The sequence below is a fragment of the Rutidosis leptorrhynchoides genome, chromosome 4, assembly GCF_046630445.1.
Source record: "Rutidosis leptorrhynchoides isolate AG116_Rl617_1_P2 chromosome 4, CSIRO_AGI_Rlap_v1, whole genome shotgun sequence".
NCBI classification, from domain to species: Eukaryota; Viridiplantae; Streptophyta; class Magnoliopsida; order Asterales; family Asteraceae; genus Rutidosis; species Rutidosis leptorrhynchoides.
The window spans coordinates 136,099,389-136,121,153 of record NC_092336.1 but is presented as its reverse complement, the minus strand read 5'-3'; the positions used below and the strand labels follow the sequence as shown (position 1 = coordinate 136,121,153).

Sequence of the window (21,765 nt, the reverse complement as noted above, 5' to 3'; positions counted from 1 at the left end):
ATTAGTTGCGTGAAAGCGCAAAAGATTATGAAGAAGGGACGCTTTGCTGTCCTAGCACATGTGAAAGCGGTAGAAACTGAGGTGAAGAGCGTGAACGACGTTCGAATTGTGAACGAATTTTCCGATGTCTTCCCAGAGGAATTGCCTGGATTACCGCCGCAGAGAGCAGTAGAGTTTCAGATTGACTTAGTGCCAGGAGCTGCACCTGTAGCTCGCGCACCTTATAGACTCGCACCTTCCGAGATGCAAGAATTACAGAGTCAACTACAAGAGCTATTAGATCGAGGGTTTATCCAACCAAGCTTCTCGCCTTGGGGCGCACCTGTGTTGTTTGTAAAGAAGAAGGATGGATCCTTCCGTATGTGTATCGACTACCGTGAACTCAACAAATTGACTATCAAGAATCGATATCCTCTTCCACGAATTGATGATCTTTTTGATCAACTACAAGGATCGAGCGTTTATTCAAAGATCGATTTGCGATCCGGATATCACCAGCTGAGGGTGAAGGAAAGTGACGTGATGAAAACTGCATTCAGGACCCGTTATGGTCATTATGAGTTCCTCGTGATGCCATTCGGTTTGACAAATGCACCTGCCGTGTTCATGGATCTCATGAATCGTGTCTGCAAGCCTTACTTGGATAAGTTTGTTATCGTCTTCATAGATGATATCCTCATCTACTCTAAGAGTGAAGAAGAACATGAGCAACACCTTCGGCTAGTGCTTGAACTCTTAAGACAAGAACAACTTTATGCCAAATTCTCCAAGTGCGAATTTTGGTTGAAGGAAGTACAGTTTTTGGGTCATGTTGTGAGCGACCAGGGTATCAAAGTTGATCCCGCCAAGATTGAAGCCATCAGCAAGTGGGAGACCCCCACTACTCCAACGCATATTCGCCAATTTCTAGGTCTCGCCGGTTATTATCGAAGGTTTATCGAAGGATTTTCTCTGATTGCGCGTCCTTTGACCGCACTGACTCACAAAGGCAAGAAGTTCATTTGGGAACCCACACACGAATCAGCATTCCAAACTTTGAAGAGGAAGTTAACCTCCGCACCTATCCTATCACTCCCTGAAGGCAGTGACGACTTTGTTGTTTATTGCGATGCATCGAAGAGTGGTTTTGGTTGTGTACTGATGCAACGATCAAAGGTTATTGCCTATGCCTCCCGCCAATTGAAGATTCACGAGCAGAACTACACTACACATGATCTTGAACTTGGAGCCGTTGTCTTTGCACTCAAATTGTGGAGACATTATTTGTATGGAACTAAGAGCACTATCTTCACCGATCACAAGAGTCTCCAGCACATCTTCGATCAGAAGCAATTGAATATGAGACAGCGTCGATGGATCGAGACGCTCAACGACTACGATTGTGAACTCCGTTATCACCCTGGCAAGGCCAATGTTGTAGCTGACGCTTTAAGCCGAAAGGAGAGGACGGCACCTCTCCGTGTTAGGGCTCTGAACATCACCATCCATTCGAACCTCAACAGCCAGATCAGAGTAGCCCAAGTTGAGGCTCTCAAGGAGGAGAACATATCTCACGAGCATTTGAACATACTTGTCTCTCGATTCGAGGTTAGAGAGTCTGGACTCCGATGTTATGCCGGAAGAATTTGGGTACCTTACTATGGAGATCTACGAAGCCTGATACTTGATGAAGCACACAAATCGAGATATTCGATTCACCCCGGTGCAGGTAAGATGTACCACGACCTTAAAGAACAGTATTGGTGGCCGAATCTTAAGAAGGACGTTGCGACTTATGTTGGTAAGTGTTTGACTTGCTCGAAGGTTAAAGCCGAACATCAGAGACCTTCTGGGTTACTTCAACAGCCGGAAATCCCACAATGGAAGTGGGAAAGGATCACCATGGATTTCATTACTAAGCTGCCGAAGACGGTGGGCGGATGCGATACTATTTGGGTTATTGTTGACCGCCTCACCAAATCTGCACACTTCCTAGCGATGAAGGAAACTGATACAATGGAAAGACTTGCTCAGCTATACATCAAAGAGGTTGTATCTCGTCATGGTGTACCTTTATCAATCATCTCCGATCGCGATCCCCGTTTTGCTTCCAGATTTTGGCGTTCTTTGCAAGAAGCCATGGGAACTCGTCTTGACATGAGTACTGCTTATCATCCTCAGACTGACGGGCAAAGTGAATGAACGATTCAGACCTTGGAGGACATGCTGCGTGCATGTGTCATTGATTTTGGAAAGGCCTGGGAAAGGCATTTGCCACTCGCCGAATTCTCGTACAACAACAGTTATCACTCAAGCATTAATGCTGCACCTTTTGAAGCATTGTATGGTCGTAAGTGCCGATCTCCTATTTGTTGGGCCGAAGTAGGCGAAAAGCAAATCACCGGACCCGAGGTAGTTCACGAAACCACGGAGAAGATTGCTCAGATCCAAGCTAGACTTAAGACTGCCCGTGATCGCCAAAAGAGCTATGCCGATCTTAAACGGAAAGACTTTGAATTTAATGTTGGTGATCGTGTAATGTTGAAGGTTGCACCTTGGAAAGGTGTGATCCGTTTTGGAAAACGTGGAAAGTTGAACCCACGATACATTGGTCCTTTCGAGATCTTGGAACGTGTTGGACCAGTTGCTTACCGTTTGGATCTACCAGCACAATTGAGCTCAGTTCATCCTACCTTCCATGTGTCAAACTTGAAGAAGTGTCTTGCTGCACCCGAACTCATCATACCTTTGGAAGAACTTACTATTGATGACAAACTCCACTTTGTGGAGGAACCTGTTGAGATTATGGATCGTGAGATCAAAACTTTGAAACGCAACAAGATTCCGATTGTACGAGTACGATGGAATGCCAAACGAGGACCTGAGTTTACTTGGGAACGAGAGGATCAAATGATGCGGAAATATCCTCATCTTTTCCAGACTCCTTCACCTACTTCAGCTTAAATTTCGGGACGAAATTTTCTTTAACAGGTGGGTAATGTAACGACCCTGGTTTTTCCAACGTTATTTATTAATAATTATTATTATTAATACGCTTGATTAAACGAATGTATGTTATTACATTTACATGTTGCTTTAATTGCCCGTACTTGAACTTTAAATGCCCGAAACGTCTTTGTGACACCCGGAACTTGCACGAATAATATTTTAAGGTATTATTTACATTCATGATTAATTTTATTAATCATTTTAATTAACTAAGATGGTTAGTTAATTACTTGGGCTTAAGTTGGACTTATTTGGAACTTATTTGGATTATTTGCAACTTGGGCTTTAATTAGTGTAATGGACTCTTGAATAAGACTCACAAGCCCACCCTACTTCTTTTAATGGACATTAAGCCCACTCTTGCATACTTGTAAGTATCATTTAAACATAAACTAACTAGTTACTTGCTTAAGGAATCTAGTTGCCTTATAATCCCCATGAAATCAACTCTTATATCCACCTTTATGAACTTTACATGCTAATAACCATTAAACTTAACCTCTCCCCCTCTCTATTCAGCTGAATGCCGAGATTTTGATGCCCATATGGGGTGTTTTGGTTTCCATTTTTCATTCACAACTTACATACAACACTCTCTCAAAAACACACACACATTACTAGCAATTATCCCTCTTTCTTTTCTCTCTCAAGTTCTTTGTTCTTGCAAGTAAGTTAAAGACTTTTTTTCTTTCTTCTTTGTCTAAACAAAACCGTGGGCCTTGAGCCCTTTGATCATCATCATGATTTGTTGTTTTAATCTTTGTTTACAAGTGTTGATTTCTAGTTACTTGTTACTTACTTTCAAGCTTTCAAGAAGCAAACTTTTTAGTTTGATTTCTTCATGTATATCTTGTATTTAACAAGAACATCAAGAACATAATCTCTCTAGTTATGTTCTACATATTTTGTTTCAAAGAATTGAAGTTCATAGTTGTATAAACTCTTTACTTGTAGTTCTTGAAGTAACTTTGAAGTTACTTCACTTAAAGATCAACTTGGTTGAATCTTTAAAAGTAAGAGCAACTATGAATCATCTTCTTGTTTAGATTAGCTTTCTACTTTATTTATTTCAAAGATTTAAAGTTTATAATCTTTAATTTTTGTTACTTGTGTTCTTGTTTGTTGTATGTTACTAGAATACCACCTTCATGGTTGGTTTAGGCTTATCTTTCATTTTCTTTATTTCTTATTGTTAAGTTGCTTACTAAACATTTGAACAAGGACATGAAACCAACAAGAGCTTACACTTTGGTGCAAGTATCATGGATCTAACACTTGGTTGTGATCTTTCTTAGTGTTCATGAACTTGTTCATAAACTTACATGTAACCTTGGTTCATCAAACACTTACAACACTTGCACTTGAGTTATGATGGACAAACCTTGGTCAAAATGATGTTAACACATCAACGAGTTGTACACTTGAAGCTATACGCATCAAGGATGAGAACCGTGATGAACATCAAGCACCGAGACAACCGGAACTCTCCAAAACCCACTGTTCTGTCCAAAACCTACTGACCTGATGCTTCTGGAACAGACCAGTAGACCTGGGCTGTTCTAACCTTGATTTTTGGATAGAACTTTTCGAGTAGATAACTTTTCATATAGGACTCGTCTTAATCCGAGTTACGGTTTAGGATTTATGGCCCTCCGATCGTTACCATGTCCTTTAACGTTGTGCAGAAATTTCTGACCTACTCGCACTTAGATCGTCGCCACGGTCAAACCAAGACGAGTTTGCTTCTGTAAATTTTACCACACTTAAGGGACTCATAGACGGAGCCATGACCACTGGTCTCACCTTAATTCAGTAAGGGTAGAGGCCGTGGTGACTGACCGAAGTCAGCCTTTGTTTTAAACGACTTTCATAAACGAGTCTTACTTGTTACCTTTTGTTTAATGATGATTGATGATGACCCTTATGACCTTAATTACGTACTTGTAAACCTTTTGAGATGACTTATTGACTTAGTGCTATTTGACTTAGTTTGAGGACGTTTGGACCGTTACTTACACACCACTTTCCGACTACTACCTTACCATTACTACTAATCATTGTGAGTTATAGCATTCCCTTTTTACTTTAACTTATTTTGGGAACTGAGAATGCATGCGGATTTTATGTTTTACATACTAGGCACGAGTACTTAAACTTTATATATGTGTGGGTTATATAACGGCAGAAACATTCCCTTTAGCTCGGTAACGTTTAATCATTGGTTTTTGAACCGTGAACGCGAATCTTAGATATGGATCCATAGGGTTTGACATCCTCACTCGGGCTAGTAGCGCTAGCATTTAACGAGTGTTTAATACTTCGAGGTTATACGCACTTGCCAAGTGCACTTTAAGGGGGTATATTAAACGTTAAGTTAGTTACCGGGTGCCCACGGTTAAACATATACTTTTACATACTTTTGAATCGCTCGTTGTAGCACTGAAATCTCGTGGCCTACTTACATTACTGTTATACTTAAACTATAGCTCACCAACCTTTGTGTTGACCTTTTTAAGCATGTATTTTCTCAGGTGCTTGAAGTCGCTTCCGCTATCTTACTAGTCGTGCTGTAGAACCCGCTGCCTAGAGTTGTTATCGCATGACTACTTATGTTGCATTCAAACTTTTTACTTATGAACTTATGTTATGTAACGACCATTATGGTCACGTACACTTATTTAATGCTTCTACTTAGCGAAGCATACTTTTGATTTGTAAAACAATTGACGTATGTTATGACGTCACTTTTATTTATGAATGTAAACTCTGTTTTGAAAACGCATATAGTACTTAACCTTGTAATGATCCTGTTGTTGATGGTCCGTACATGATGATTTAGTACGGGGCGTCACATACGCCCATAAAGCATCTCAAAAGGTGGCATCCCGATACTAGTATGATAACTATTATTGTACGAGAATTCCACCAAAGGTAAGTGTTCGTCCCAACTACCACCGAAATCAATAATGCACGCCCGTAACATATCCTCCAAAGTTTCATTCGTACGTTCGGTTTGACCGTCCGTTTGAGGATGATACGCCGTGCTTAATTTTAATTGCGTACCCATATCTTCAAGAAACTTTTCCCAAAACCGAGATGTAAAACGGGTATCTCGATCCAAAATAATAGATATAGGAACCCCGTGTCTCGATACTACTTCCTTGATACACAACTTAGCCAAGGCCTCCGACGATATTGCTTCTTTAATGGGAAGAAACAAAGCACTTTTTGTCAACCTATCCACTATCACCCAAATCGAATCAAATTGGGTTCTCGCCGTTTTAGGCAACTTTGTAATAAAATCCATGGTAATGTGCTCCCATTTCCATTTCGAGATTTCCAACGGTTGTAACTTACCATACGGCTTTTGGTGCTCGGCCTTAACTTACAAACACGTGACGCATTGCTCAACATACTTTACAACATCATGTTTCATGCACGGCCACCAATAATCTTTCCTTAAGTCAAGATACATTTTCGTCGCGCCCGGATGAATGGAATACTTTGACTTATGTGCTTCATCAAGTAGCACTTGTCGATAATCGCCCATCTTAGGCACCCACACTCTTCCTTGAAAAGACAACAAACCACGCGAACCCATAGTAATGAATTCCGAATGCCCCATTATTCGTTCCGCATGCTTGTTGTGAACGTAAGCCTCTATTTGAATCACACCGAGTTTTTCAAGAAAGTCGTTAGTAATAATCATACGTAACAATCCAAATCGTAATGCCGGGTGATGACTCTTTCGACTTAACGCATCCGCGACCACATTCGCCTTGCCCGGATGATAAAGTATTTCACAATCATAATCTTTCACCACATCCATCCACCTACGTTGGCGATAATTCAAATCTCGTTGATTGAAGAGGTGTTTCAAACTCTTATGATCCGAATAAATCGTACTCTTGACACCATACAAGTAATGGCGCCAAATTTTCAATGCATGCACAACCGCCGCCAACTCAAGATCATGAGTCGGATATCTCGTTTCGTGTTCCTTTAGTTGTCGTGAGGCGTAAGTAATAACTTTACCTCTTTGCAATAGAACACACCCGAGCCCATTTAATGAAGCATCACAATAAACCATCATGTCTTCCACTCCTTCCGGCAATACTAACACCGGAGCTTGACACAACTTCTCTTTTAGCAATTGAAAAGCAATTTCTTGCTCGTCCTCCCAATTAAATCTCGCGTTCTTCCTCGTCAATTTTGTCAATGACGAAGCGAACTTAGAAAAGTCTTGGATAAACCGACGATAATAACCAGCCAATCCAAGAAAACTTCAGACCTTCGTAGGCGTAGTCGGTTGCCTCCAACTCTTCACCGTCTCTATCTTCCCCGGATCTACTTGAATACCGTCTTCGTTCACAATGTGGCCAAGGAATTGAACCTCCCTTAGCCAAAATTCACACTTGGAGAACTTAGCATACAACTTCTCCTTTCGTAATGTCTTTAATACTTCATGCAAATGACGTTCATGTTCGTTCATACTTTTCGAGTAGACTAGTATGTCGTCAATGAACACAATCACCGACTTGTCCAACATAGGTTGGCACACTCGGTTCATAAGATCCATGAATGCCGCCGGTGTATTCGTAAGACCAAAAGGCATAACTACGAATTCAAAATGCCCATAACGCGTTCGAAAAGCCGTTTTCTCGATATCTTCCTCACGGACCCGCATTTGGTGATATCCGGACCATAGGTCGATTTTAGAGAAATACGTTGCACCTTGGAGTTGGTCAAACAAATCGTCAATCCTAGGCAATGGATAACGATTCTTGATCATCACTTTATTCAACTCCCGATAATCGATGCACATCCGCATACTACCATCCTTCTTTTTCACAAATAAAACCGGAATTTCACGAATGGGTGGTGGCTCATCACGAGTGTCAACAACATGGGCAAGAAAAGCCATGCCACCACTAACAAGAAAACGACGTGCCCGTGCAAAAGTACATATCGGCACAAGTCTTCTTCGCTTATCGCCATGAATAATTAACTTTCCCCACTTGGGGTCTTCACACGAATAAACTTTTCATGGCATGCAATATCGGCTCTATTTCGATCGAGTCAATCCATACCAACAACGACATCAAAATTACCCAAAGTCATAGGGATGAGATCAATTTCAAAGCTTTCGGCACCAAACACAACATCACAATTTTTACACACATCAACCACTAGCACCGTCTTGCCGTCCGCTATTTCGACTTCTACTGGACGACTTAACTTAGCTAATGGTTTATTAAGTTTAGGCACAAATTTTGGTGACACGAATGACAAGTTAGCACCACTATCAAAAAGTATCCTTGCCGGATTAGAATTAATCATGAAAGTACCTGAGACAACTTCGTTTGATTGCTTGGCTTCATCATTGGTCATCAAATAATTTCGACCCCTTGTCGTACCCACCGCCTTCTCTAACTTCTTAACATTATCATTACGCAAGTCGGTACATTCCGGCCTTTTGTGCCCCTCTTTACCACAATTAAAACAAATGACCTTGGTTGTAGAAGATGAGTTTGGGCAATCACGAGAGATGTGACCTTTTTGCCCACAAGTATAGCAAGTGGGTACATGACCACCGATGCCCCCTTTCTTCACACTATTAACACTTTCGGATCCCTTCTTGTTCTTTTTGTTGGAAAAGCTCGATTGACTCGAATTATCGAACTTCCTGTTACCAAAAGTAAAACCACTCTTTCTTAACACGAGCGCCTCAAAACCTTTCGCCATATTGAACAACTCGTCAAAGCTTTTCACCACGTTCACACTAATTTTCTCTTGATAGTTATCATTCAAGACTCGATAGCAATCTTCTTTCAACATTTTATCATTCCCGATATACTCCGGACAAAATTGGGTCTTGGACAAAAACACGGATTTGAGAGTGTTCAAATCCATCGACCCTTGCCTCAAGGAACGTAGCTCGTCCTTAAGCCTAGTAAGATCGGCCGAAGTTCGGTACTCATCGAAAAATTCCGTTTTGAATTCATCCCAAGTGAAATCCATGCATTGTTCTTCACCATACACTTGAATTTTTGCGTCCCACCATAACTTAGCATCGCCCCTCAACATACTACACCAGTACCTTGTCTTCTTATCGAGAGGACATTCGCAAGTACGGAAAGCCCCCTCCATATCGGAGATCCATCGGGCACTTTTAAGAGGGTCTCTTTCGCCATCGAAAGTGGGAGGTTGAGCATCCTTAAAATTCTTTAAAAAAAAGTCCCGTCTTCCTACATTGTCTTCGTGAAGAACGGCCTTAACTTGTTCCTTTACTACACCGACTAGTTGCTCGTCGATTGAATCTAAAAACATCTTCTTGATTTCCACAAGGTACTCCGCCTTTTGACGTTTAAAGATGGCCTCTATCTTGGCCGTCAACTCGGCGTCCTCACTCGTACCTCCGTTATCATGTTCGGTGTCGTGTCCGTTTCTCATCTTCATTCTATAAAACGGAGAAGATTAAACAACGAAACAAAAGACATGACACATATATATACGTATACACCACAACGCTCCATCTCGCTCAACAATCGTCGTACGTCGCTTGTTTGACATGATTTGAACCCGTAACAATGGTAGCTAATCATTGTTACGCGATCACGTCTCATTAATTCGCTAGTACAACGTCTATCTCGCTTGATGATTGCTAAAACAACACAAAACAGTTAGTGCAAGGTTAATTCACATAAACACTAGCACTAGCAATTTCCGTTCCGACCCAAAATCCTACAAGTCCCGCATAACGCGCACACACAAGAAAGTCTAAGTCTAGGCACCTATCTCAAGTCACCAAAATCCCTTAGACCATGCTCTGATACCACTTGTAACAACCCAAACCAAATCGCAGTCAAAATACGCAAAAAAAAAAATATTTTGTTCAGCATAGTGGCGCGGCGCGCCAAAGGCCTGCGCGGCGCGCCAAAACGGTCTGTCCAACTTTTCTTTTTTTTTTTTGTGAAAAAGATCGCCCACTTCCCGACTCATTTTGACGAAACGCTTTTAACAACATATTCAAACATGTAAAACTAACACGATTCAAACATAAAATGAGTTTTACAAAGCGGGGCCCACATCGGCCGATTTACGAGTTTCATACAAAAGTTTGAGTTTCGACCACATTAGTTTAATTTCCAAACGACACTACGAGCATGGTGTTTGGGGTTAAACTACCCAAGTCTCGGTCGAGCTCCAAAAGCTAACTCATCCAAATAGCGTCCCCCAACAACAAAGCGGGATCTCTAACCCAAGATAATGCCCTTACCCTTGTCCACAATCGAACCTATAAAAAGGTAAACAACGAGAGGGTAAGCAAAGCTTAGTGAATGCAATAATTATACATATGCATATATAATCTATCTACTTGCATTCACTTACACAATACCGGATAACAAGCTAGCAATTTCACAAATATGCAACCATCATGCACAAACCAATATCCGTAAATACATAATAAGCGAGCGACCACAATAGCATATAGTTCACAATTGAATATGCTAATACACAACTCACACAACCATGGTTAACCAATCGTAAGAGGAATGGTACTCAAATTTCCCACCGGCGTTCATAACAACCATTAGTGCACAACACATATATCACTAACCCCTGGACAACACATATCCATTCATCAAAATCATTAGTGTACAACACATATAGCACTAAATTGGACAACACATATCCATACATAAAATCGTTAGTGTACAACGCATATATCACTAATCTTGGACAACACATATCCATTCATACAAATAAACACATCATATACGTACATGTATACTTATTCCACTCACCTCAAAGTCTTCGGTGAATCAATAAACCAAGCTTGAAACTTCAAGGTAACGCACCTATTACAATGTACATATAATCAAACATTCATTCAAGTTGGTCAAACTCACAACACTCACCATTACTAGGTCATTTTGACCCATTTGGACACTTAACTCTAAAATCGGGTTAACTCACACCAAAACCCTAACATTAACCAAGATAGGTTTAAAACACATTTCAACACAACGTTTATGCATTAATCACAAACATTAACTAACTTAGGTCCATTTTGACCCATTTGACCAATTTAAAGTCAACACACCCATTTCGGGTTATCCACTCACCCACACAACGCCCACTTACATATATATAGGTGTGCTAGCAATTTACTAACTAATTTAAGTTCATAAACATCAATCTAACACTTTGAAAACCCTAGTTAGACATCTTTGAGTCTACATGACCCAATTTCACCCAAAACACCCAATTCACCCACAAATGAGTTTTAAGTTCATCATTTACCCCAAACCCTAACCCTTAATCAAATTAATAAGGGAATTAAGATTAAATCATACCACTACACTCAAAATGTAGCTAGGAAGTAGATGAACAACTTTATAACTTGAGCTTAAGCAAGATTCCTTCTTCTTCTTCTCCAAAATGAGTTTTCTCACACTAGGATCTTACTCTCTCTCTAGATATTAAATGGAGGTGATAAGGGTTGTTGAAGATGGAGTAAATGAAGCTCCAAGACCGATCTAGGGCCTTTAATTCGGGCCCCCATGTGTAATTACCAAAAAGCCCTCAAAATATCTTATAAGCCTTTATAAAATGTATGTAAGCTTATAAGCTCTTGTTTATAACAAATTTGGAAGACCATAACCTATAGAAACTTAGATCCAACACAAGTGTATGAAGTTACAACTAGAAAGTTATACTTCCATGTTCTTAAACTTACAAAGTTTAACTTTAGTTTCAAGAATAATGAGATCAAGTTTAACTAGTAACACTTGACCAACAAAACAAGAATCACGAATTAAAACATGTACAAAAGGAAGAAATAAATTAAGTCTACAAGTAATAAGTTCATGATTGTTCACACTTAGGAAGATTTAAGCCAAGGCTTGGATCTTTAAGAAAGTAAACCTTAAGTTTACAAACATGAACACAAGTATGATTATAAAGCTCATGAACTTTTCTTTTTAACAAGTTTTATGGAGGAATCAAACTACAAACTTGATCTTCCTTGGTTCTTGTATGTTATTGTATAAACAAGATAATATGAAGAATAAACTAGGAAGTTTGATTCTTAACAACTAGTAAGTAAACAACAACAAATGAACAAGTAACAAAACAAGTAAGAAGTAAATTGATGATGATGTATGTTTCGGTTTTTCAAAGAAAGAAAGGAAGAAAATAAAACATTTTACTTACAAGTTTTAGAGAGAAAGTTGAGAGAAAAGTGTAAGTATTTTGTGTGTGTGTGAAATGAAATGAAAACTAGTGAATAAGTAACACAAAAAAAGAAAATGGAACTCCCCATTACCCACCTAAAGGCCGACGGCCAAGGCTCCCAAAGGGGAAATGTCAAAAGCAATCTTTCAAACATGGGATAATGGTGTGAGCTCAAAATGGTATTAAAACTAAATGGCATGGGAAAGAGGTGTAAGTATACTAGTAACAAGTCTCCTCATATCACTAATTAATCTTGTTTTGTCTTAATGAAATACTTGCATAATAATGGGCTCCTAATAGTCCATTAAGAAAAGTAGGGTGGGCTTCCAAGTCCATTAACATGAGTCCATGTAAGTAAGCAACAATTAAATAAATAAGCCCAAGTAATTAACTACTTGCATTAGTTAATTAAAAATGATTAATAATAATTAATCATGAACGTAAATAATATCCAAAATATTATTCATGAAAAGTACGTGTGTCACAAAGACAAGTCGGGACATGTAAAGTTAATTACGGTAACAAGTAAATGTATAAAAATACATTTATTAATGCACAAGTATTAATAATAAATATTATTAATATACGTTGGAAAATCCAGGGTCGTTACAACCACGCCATTAGATTACTACAGAACTTGTTGAATTCAAACATCAATCTTCAAAATAAATCAAAATTTTCCTTGCGGTTCTGGATAATCACAAGTGAGATAGCACCTTGGTAGAAGGAAAAGACATCTTCCTTTAAATGGGCAATGACATATCCAACATTCTTTTTATTACATCTGTTAATACACAGTTGTGATGGATGTAGTAAAAGGATATTGGATATATCATTACCAAGGATGGCATCGGGTCGGATTTAGGTAATCCCGGACCCGAACCCGATTAAGAAACCCTACCTCAAACCTGACCCGAAACCCGTCGGTCCCCATTTACTTAAAGACTATCGGGTTTCAGGTTTCCCCACGAGTAAACGGGTATACCCGATTAGTGATTGTCTATATATTTTTCAATAAGTTACCAAATCGAAATATCGAAAAATAACTTAACTACTTTATGTTTAAAGTATTATAAAATATCACATACAAAAAGTTGATTGAAAAGTTAGCAGCGGGTCTCTCCTCTTCCCGGCCGGTTGTGACTCGTACATTCCGTTTTGTTTCCCATCCTAGTCTTTCGCAACACTTCAGGTTTACTTCTTTTGTTAGGTCTCGACTAAATAGGGGGTCTTTCCGGAAATGTTAAACAAAAGTTTTTCCCTTGCATCTTGGTCACTTATAACTTAACTACTTTATGTTTAAAGTATTATAAAATATCACATACAAAAAGTTGATTGAAAAGTTTCTAAAATATTCAAATACACAAAGTATAAAATATAGCACATCTTGAAAACTAGTTGTATATGATTGTATTTGATTAAAATTATACTCGTTTCAAAATAAATAAGAGAAATCTTTTATACATTAAATTTTACATAAAAATTATTATTAAAATTCCTCGAGCCGGGTATACGGGTATGCGGGTCGGGTATACGGGTTGGGTAAAAGAGTTTGTATCCAAAACCATACCCAAACCCGAACCCGGAATTTTTTTTTTGTAACCATCTCCATACCCGACTCATGACCCGACTGGCTCGGGTCAGACCCGACCCAATTATAACGAGTTTCGGGTTTCCCATTAGATACGGGTCATTTTGTCATCTCTAATTATTACCTTTTTAAAATGGGTGATGATATGTACACAACCTCATATTGTTATGTACACAATCAATATGATTTACAGTATTGTACAGTACAACACTGTAAAACATATAGGTTGTGTACATAACAATATGAGGTTGTGTACATATCACTTCCCTTTTAAAATGCCCCATTGTTAAAAATTAAAATAATTATTATAATATCATTAATCATTATATTAGTATATTAATAATATTATTGATTATAATTATTAACTATCCCATATGTCCTATTATGTCATGTTTGAATTTTTAATGTTTGTTTTTCAATTTTACTTTTAAAATTTGTGGTTTATTTTAAAGTTATGTTCCGTAATAGTGAAAACTCATTTAAACTTGATTCTAGTCGTAAAATTTTCACATAATATGGACTACTTCCGTAGGTAACAAATTAAAAAGATTAATATTAAAGTTGAAAAAAAAAACATTTAAAGTCAAAACTAAAACTTATAATAGGACGAAATGAAGTATTATTTCAAAATTATTGCATATTATTATTATTATTATTATTATTATTATTATTATTATTATTATTATTATTATTATTATTATTATTATTATTATTATTATTATTATTAAGTTTAAATATTAGTTATATAGTATAGTAATATTTTGTTATATACGAGTAAAAAAAGAACAAAAGATATGGGAGTGATGATGCACATATTTAACGTATCAAATAAGCCTTTATTCGTATAAAATATACCCACAATTATCAAATAAAACACCGAAAGAATTTAAAATATGTGCTGCTATCGGTCGAAAACAATACAACTGTTAAAGTCAAACCAGCTGCCGAACACAATGGTGACGAACAAGCCACGTGGACGCCGACCAGATAAACATACAGCAGGCGAAAGACTGAAAATCTGACATATACACCGAATAAACAACATCAATGAAGACATTCAGAAGCTTGCCGGATGAAAAGTGCCGAATATAACTATAACATGTAAATCCGTATAAGACACCATCCGGATGGAGAATGCTGAGAAGAAACACTTGACGATTTAAAGACTTTGTTTACTTGGCCAAGTGTATAGAATACTCTGTAGTCTGCACACGGACATCAAAAGTATATGAGAATTAACACACGGATGAAGCTTCTGTGTCACGTCATCCCAAATCTTCAAGAGAGTTTTTTACGATAGTTTGTTACAATCATGAAATGGACAAGTGTCACGTCATCATTCTCTCTATAAAACTATCGGCATCTATAAATACATATTTGTGTCATTCATTACACACACAATCAATATGCTGTTACTCTGCCTGAAAAATCATCTACAGTTAGTCATATCGAATTCCGGCCATCACTGGGGTTCACTCCCTCTAAGATATTAATCTACTTGATCTAATCGAGTATGTTAATCTGATTGATTGCTTTCGTTCTCGTGAATTCAAATTTCGATCGGGTTTATACGATTGTCGGAGTTCAAATAATTTATCAACTACTTTTTTTTTAAATTAAACATTAAAACTAAAACCATATATTTTACGTTTATTTAGGGAGCAAAAGACGTTAGAAGGAAGCATGGATACAAAATGGTAAATAGATGAATTTGCACTCAACATATAAGCTAAATTAATTGGAAGTAGTACTGATTTTCCTACAAAAGAATTTGATGGGATTCCAAATATTGCAAAACTGATGGGACAATTCAAGGGCGAAAAATTGATGTTGACCACTGACTTTGACCTATCCATGTCACAAACCCCATCATTTATCACACCAAGTGGCTATCAACCGTGCGATCACTTTTCATCACCCCTAACCCTAGATATTCAGACACGTGCCAGTAACCCATCTTGTCCTCTTTGAAAAGCATAGAAAGATGATTTAGAAGATTAATCCGTTTGAGACTTTAGAAAAATTAATTATTAATTTCAAAATTGATCGGAGATTAATCGAATTATAATTTATATATTTAAATATTAAATTTTAAAAATTACATGTATAAATATAAAAAAACAATAAATATAAAAATAAATTTTAACATAATTATCTAAAATTATCTATTTTGTTCAAAAACTATAAAATTTTAGTTTAAATTCATGTTAAAATGTTAACTATTTTTTACTTTGACCGAATTTGATTACCAAATTCGAATTTGACCCATCAATTGACGTTGACCGTTTAATTAAACAGATTTTTGAAAATCGGAACGGATTGCTCTTAAAAATGATTAATCGGGAATTAATCGACGAGTAATCAGGTTTTTTGCAACACTGGAGAGCATAACTACTGATACCCTCCCAACTCTATTTTAATTTAGGATTTTGCTAACTCATGATCTAAGGTCAATACACAACAACAACAACAACAACAACAACAACAACAACAAAACCCAATACCACATGAGTAGAAAGGCAATGAGTAGAAATGCAATACATAAAGCTACTTATTACATCAAATATTGTTATCTTAACCATAATTCCTAAATAAATGAATATCGTTTTTTCCATCTACCATGCTTACCCTTTCTATTTAATCTTTTTAGTATTTTTTTTTTTTTAAAGAATCTGTAACAAAATCATCCTATTATGACTCGATGAGTAGTATTTCATATGAAAAATATGCATCCATCATTATAAATTTGCCCCACACATCCTAATTTACTACTCTCTCTGTCTCAAATCTATTGTTTCCAGACAAAAAAACACACATTTTAAGAAAATGTACATGTTACATGTACCTTTTTGTGTACTTTCCTGTCTTACCCTTTATTTTTTACCTATCATTTTGTCCTATGTGAATAAAGTAAGGGCACAAAAGACTTTTATCACATTATTATTATCCATTTATGAAAGTGGACAATTAATTTGGGACATCCCAAAATGGAATAGTGAACTACCAATAACAATAAAGAGAGGAATAAAATGTGCGGAAAACATAATAGCATACAAAAATTCTAAATCTTAAAAGAGAGATATCTCTACTAACATTTTTTAGATAATATCAGATAATATCTTCACCATTCAAATCATTTTTCTTTTTCTTATTTGAAACTTGTGTAGGCGCATCGTTTAATTAATCACCATGTATTTCCTTGCATGCGCTAACTTTTTGACCATAACCCCTACAACGTCCACAATGCCTTTTTTGGTAATTCCTTTCCATTTTTCATCCTCTTTTGTTTCGGCATCCCTTGGTTTTTGATTTGATAGGGCACTGAATAAGTTAATCGCATTATCAATAACCCCACCACTACAAGAAGCATTCGAATCGATAATAATATCTTCATGAGATAATGGACGTATTTCATCACCATGAGTTTTCTTGCGACTCCATCGTGGATGCCAATGCATAGAAGGAACTTCAAAGCAACCCTCATGAATAAATACACTTAATATATGGCGACAAAGTCTCCCTACAAATTCAAAATTTTTGTATGTGCAATTAGCCACTTTACCATCCCAAAATACATTATGCATCTGTGTCGCTTTCTGATGCTTGACATTAAAGTTAATAGTTTTTTCATCATGGACCGAATGTTGGTTCCTTCAACTAAATATTGCGTTGAGAGTCCGAACTGTTCTTGAAACTTTTTAACAGCGGATGGAGTTAAAAATCGATAACTTTGTTCTTCTGATGGTGAAAGTGACCTCAAATTCGACCCCCTATATTTCTGCAACATAGTATCGTGCATTTGATTTTGTTGAACATCTTCAACTGCAAGAACGACCTAAAAAATACGTACAAAAATGCCTAAGCATAAGTAAACACGATTAATTGTAATTGGACATATTCAACGAAAGCTGAATACCTACCTGTCTAATAAAGTCACTTAGACATGTATGAGAAGATATGAATCTTTTTATAAACGCATTAGTATCTTCTGATCTTCCAGTAGTTGTCATTCCACCAAAAAAGAACTCACGAAGATAAGCGGGTACCCATAGTGACTTTATCTTATACAATCCAATAACATGCTTATTGTAGGAAAGTTTGTATTTTTCAATGACCAGTGGTCATTGTTGCTCGAATTCTTCAACGGTGTCTAACTTATATAAGGTATAAAATTCTGAACACCAACTTGAATACTCACTTCTTAAGACCGATAAAAACCAACTACTAAATTTTCAAGTGATATGCCATACGCAAAATGAATGTTTAGCCAAAGGAATTTCTTTTGCAATTGCTTTTGTCATCCATTGATCTTGATCTGTCAATATTGTTTGTGGTTATCTTCTCATAAGTAAACAAAATATTTGACAAATACAAATAATTAATTAGGGAGTGGTTAGTTGATAATATACGAAGTAACAGACAAATGTTATAAGTTACTGTTTGACGATGATAGATTTTAGTCCATCCGTGATTACAAATTTTATCATAAACTTTAGGTGTCCATATATTATAAAACAAATATGCTAGTGAGTTGAAGTTAAAAGTTTAATTTGATATTACTACAACAACTTTGACTTCTAGTACTCTATAATTATTAAACCGGCACACTTAAGGGTCAAGAGTACTTTGTATTAAATAAATGTGGAGAAATGTGCGTACGTTATAACAACCATTCAAATGTAATTGTTGTTTCTTCTCGTAGTAGTGCACAACCAAACAAAATAGTTCTTCCATGATTATCAACGCCCACAAATATACCAAAAGGCATGTCATACGAATTGATTTTATATGTAGTATCAAAACCACAACGTCTCCGTATTTTTGATACATGTCAAAACAATGAGCATGAGCCCAAAAAATATGCTCTAGTCTATTTTCACTATCAAGTGTAAATGCATACTGAAAGTTAGAATTTTCAATTTGCGCACTTTTACAATACTCCCAGAGCTCCTTATCATCATTATTATAGTGTAGTTTTTGATTTTTTCCTAAAAAATTTCTAACATCTTTATTAAGAAAAATCAAATTCTCCGCGCCTTACATTTTTTTCAAGCTTCATGACAAGCATAATTTGTCTAATAGTCAACCCCCTCCTTTAACAAGAGTATGCGATTCTCATCATCCGTGGTAATATTACGATAAGAAGAAAGAAATCGAACCTATTGAGAGGACAACAAGTCATGATTATGCTCCGAAATGAATTTAGTGACTAACCATTGTTCGGGAAATATTTCATTAATTCTCTTCGATGATATGCGCACGTGGGCTACTCATTCACAAACTATACAACCACGATTTCGTTGTTGTTTTAGGTGATATACCATTTTAGGTTTTGGCTTTCCTTCTCGATGACAAAAGAAGTCTCGTCTTGATTTTTTTTCCATTCTTATTTATAAACCTTCCTTTACGAATAGAAAATCCATTCATTTTAGCATAATTTGGATAAAAAATGAAAGCATCCTCTTCACTTAGAAAACATTGACCGACAAATGGTTCATCTAGATCAATACCTTTGTTTTGACCATGTTCTTCGATATTAAATCCTTCCATTTCCATTTCAATAGTTGTCGAGTTTTCCTCCATATGTATTTCATTTAGATCAATCATATCTAGTTTGCTCATGTACAAAATTAAATAAAGTGATCAATATTAGTTCTAAATCTATCAATATCGTATACATATAATATACCATATACCATTTAATCTAATACAAAAGAAATTGATAGGTTAAATAGGGTGAGAAGTACCTTTCTCAGTGAGATTGATGATTTTGAGAGACAATAATAAGAACACGGTGAATCAACAGGTGATACCCTCTTTAGTGATAAAGTTATAGAATGAAGTCAGAGAATCGTAAATTAATTCATCAAATGGTTAAATCACTAAAAAGAATATGTAGGAAAATCATGAATGCAGTGGCGCCTAAACAAGAGTAAACAAATTATGAATATATATGTACGTAATTTGTTACGGATCATTTTGTTACGGATTCTTAATAAAAATAAATAGAAAGGGTAAACATGGTAGATGGAGAAAACAATATCCATTTATTTTGGAATAATGGTTAGGATAACAATATTTGATGTAATAAGTAGCTTTTATGTATTGCCTCCTAGGACATAAGTTAACAAAATCCTTTATTTTATCCTCTATTATTCAATTGTATGGTCTATTAATTTATTATCGAATATTTCTTTTATAGAATGTTCTAAATTAATTGTTCATTTTCATAAATAGATAACAATTAGAAAGTAATTTTTTTTTATATTTTTACTTTATTCGTGGAGAACAAAAATGTTGATAAAAAAGTAAAGGATAAACTATAAACTAAAGAAAAAGTATATGTGGCAATCACTTTTACTTAGATGTTGTTTGTTTTTTAAGATTTTTTGTTTGAAGATATGCGGACCATGTGAAAGAAGATCTAGAGAACATTAATTGTTTTTTATGTCTACAAAATAATTTAAACATGTCTGCAGCACTTAGAAGCACATTTCAAAGTCTGTGACTTTGCAGATAGAATAAGACATTATTTTATCCTAAGTCTTCTGAAAAATAAACAGTCTGCAGTAAAAACGTATGCAGACGCGCATATATAAGACATAATAAGATATGCAGACTTAAATACAAACACCATCTTAAACTGTATATTTTTTGTCTGGAACAATTAATATGGGACGAACGGAGTATTTATTTTTATAAAAATAATAATAATTAAATTTATTTACTTATTTATTTATTATTATTTTTAATGGCAAGATTTGCATCAGTGTATCATTTATTTCAACTAAACTCATCATTTGCACGCATACACGCGTTCAGGAGGAAACCCGAATCGCAAAAGGTAAAGAGTAAAACTAGAAACTAGGCAAAAAGTAAGTGTGTCGGTCACTTTATCTTAAACTACGTAATTTTTGTCGGGAGACGATAAAATTTGGACGGAGGGAGTACGAGTTAAAGTTTAAAGAGAACAAAGATTGGTTTGCCAAACATAGACACACCATTCATTTTCTGAATTGCGACTACATCAACCAAATGAGATCCTTACAAAAGAGTATCAATGATCGGGCAACAATTTGATTTCGACGTTAAAAGCCTCTTGAAGACTAACCTTATTGAAACCCAAAGACAATCTCCTGATGAAAATGACACAATAAAAATCCTCACTTGAAGACAGTGGATTCCTGCCGGAACGAGAAAACCCTGTGGAGACGAGTCATTGAAGTTTGAGTAACCACCGTCGGCGTAGAGCTGACTGGTAATGGAACTAGGATTGTAAGCAGGATGGGGAAAGGGTGATGATGGAGGTTCTAGACTTCTAGCTTGAGAAAGAGAGGTGGGTATGACTAACGGAGGTAGTGGTGGTAAGACGGTGGTTGATAGTTGTGAACGTCGAGTTTGAGAGGGTTGTGGGACAAACTTCATGTAAAGTGAAGTAGGGCGAATGAACTCATTTGTCAATTTCTATGCGCAACCCTAGAGCGGTGATGAGTTACTTGACTTCGATGAGCACGAGACGGATGAATCTCGTTGTTCGTAAGTGCTCGGTGTTAGGATGATTGATGAGGCGGTAATGGACATAACATTTTGTTTGGTCGCGGGTGATGATAACGTGTTGTTAATGTGGGAAACTTATTTGTTGTGTCAAATTGGTCACTCTTCACCATGAGAGTGAGCAATGTTCTATTAGTAGTTAATCGATAATTGAGTGAAAGGTCGAGTGGACTTGACTGACAGGTAGGACTGATGGAGCACGGTGGCGTATGCCTGGGCTCGAAGGCGTATGTAGAAGTTGGTAGAGTCTATCTTGTAAGTGGCGAGTGCGATCACGTTATGAAATTGTGATGTCATTCTAAGTATGACGTCTAAAGTGATTGTGTTTAGTGGCTCCAATAGTTTGAAGTTGATTCTCGGGAATTTGGTGTTTATACGACCTGCGATGATGA

At 36.6% G+C, this 21,765-nt stretch overlaps 1 pseudogene; it reads right to left on the bottom strand.

Moving 5' to 3' along the window:
- Window positions 1-14,720: 14,720 nt before the first annotated feature.
- On the bottom strand, window positions 14,721-19,402 carry LOC139841036 (protein FAR1-RELATED SEQUENCE 11-like; annotated as a pseudogene).
- Between the last annotated feature and the right edge of the window lie 2,363 nt (window positions 19,403-21,765).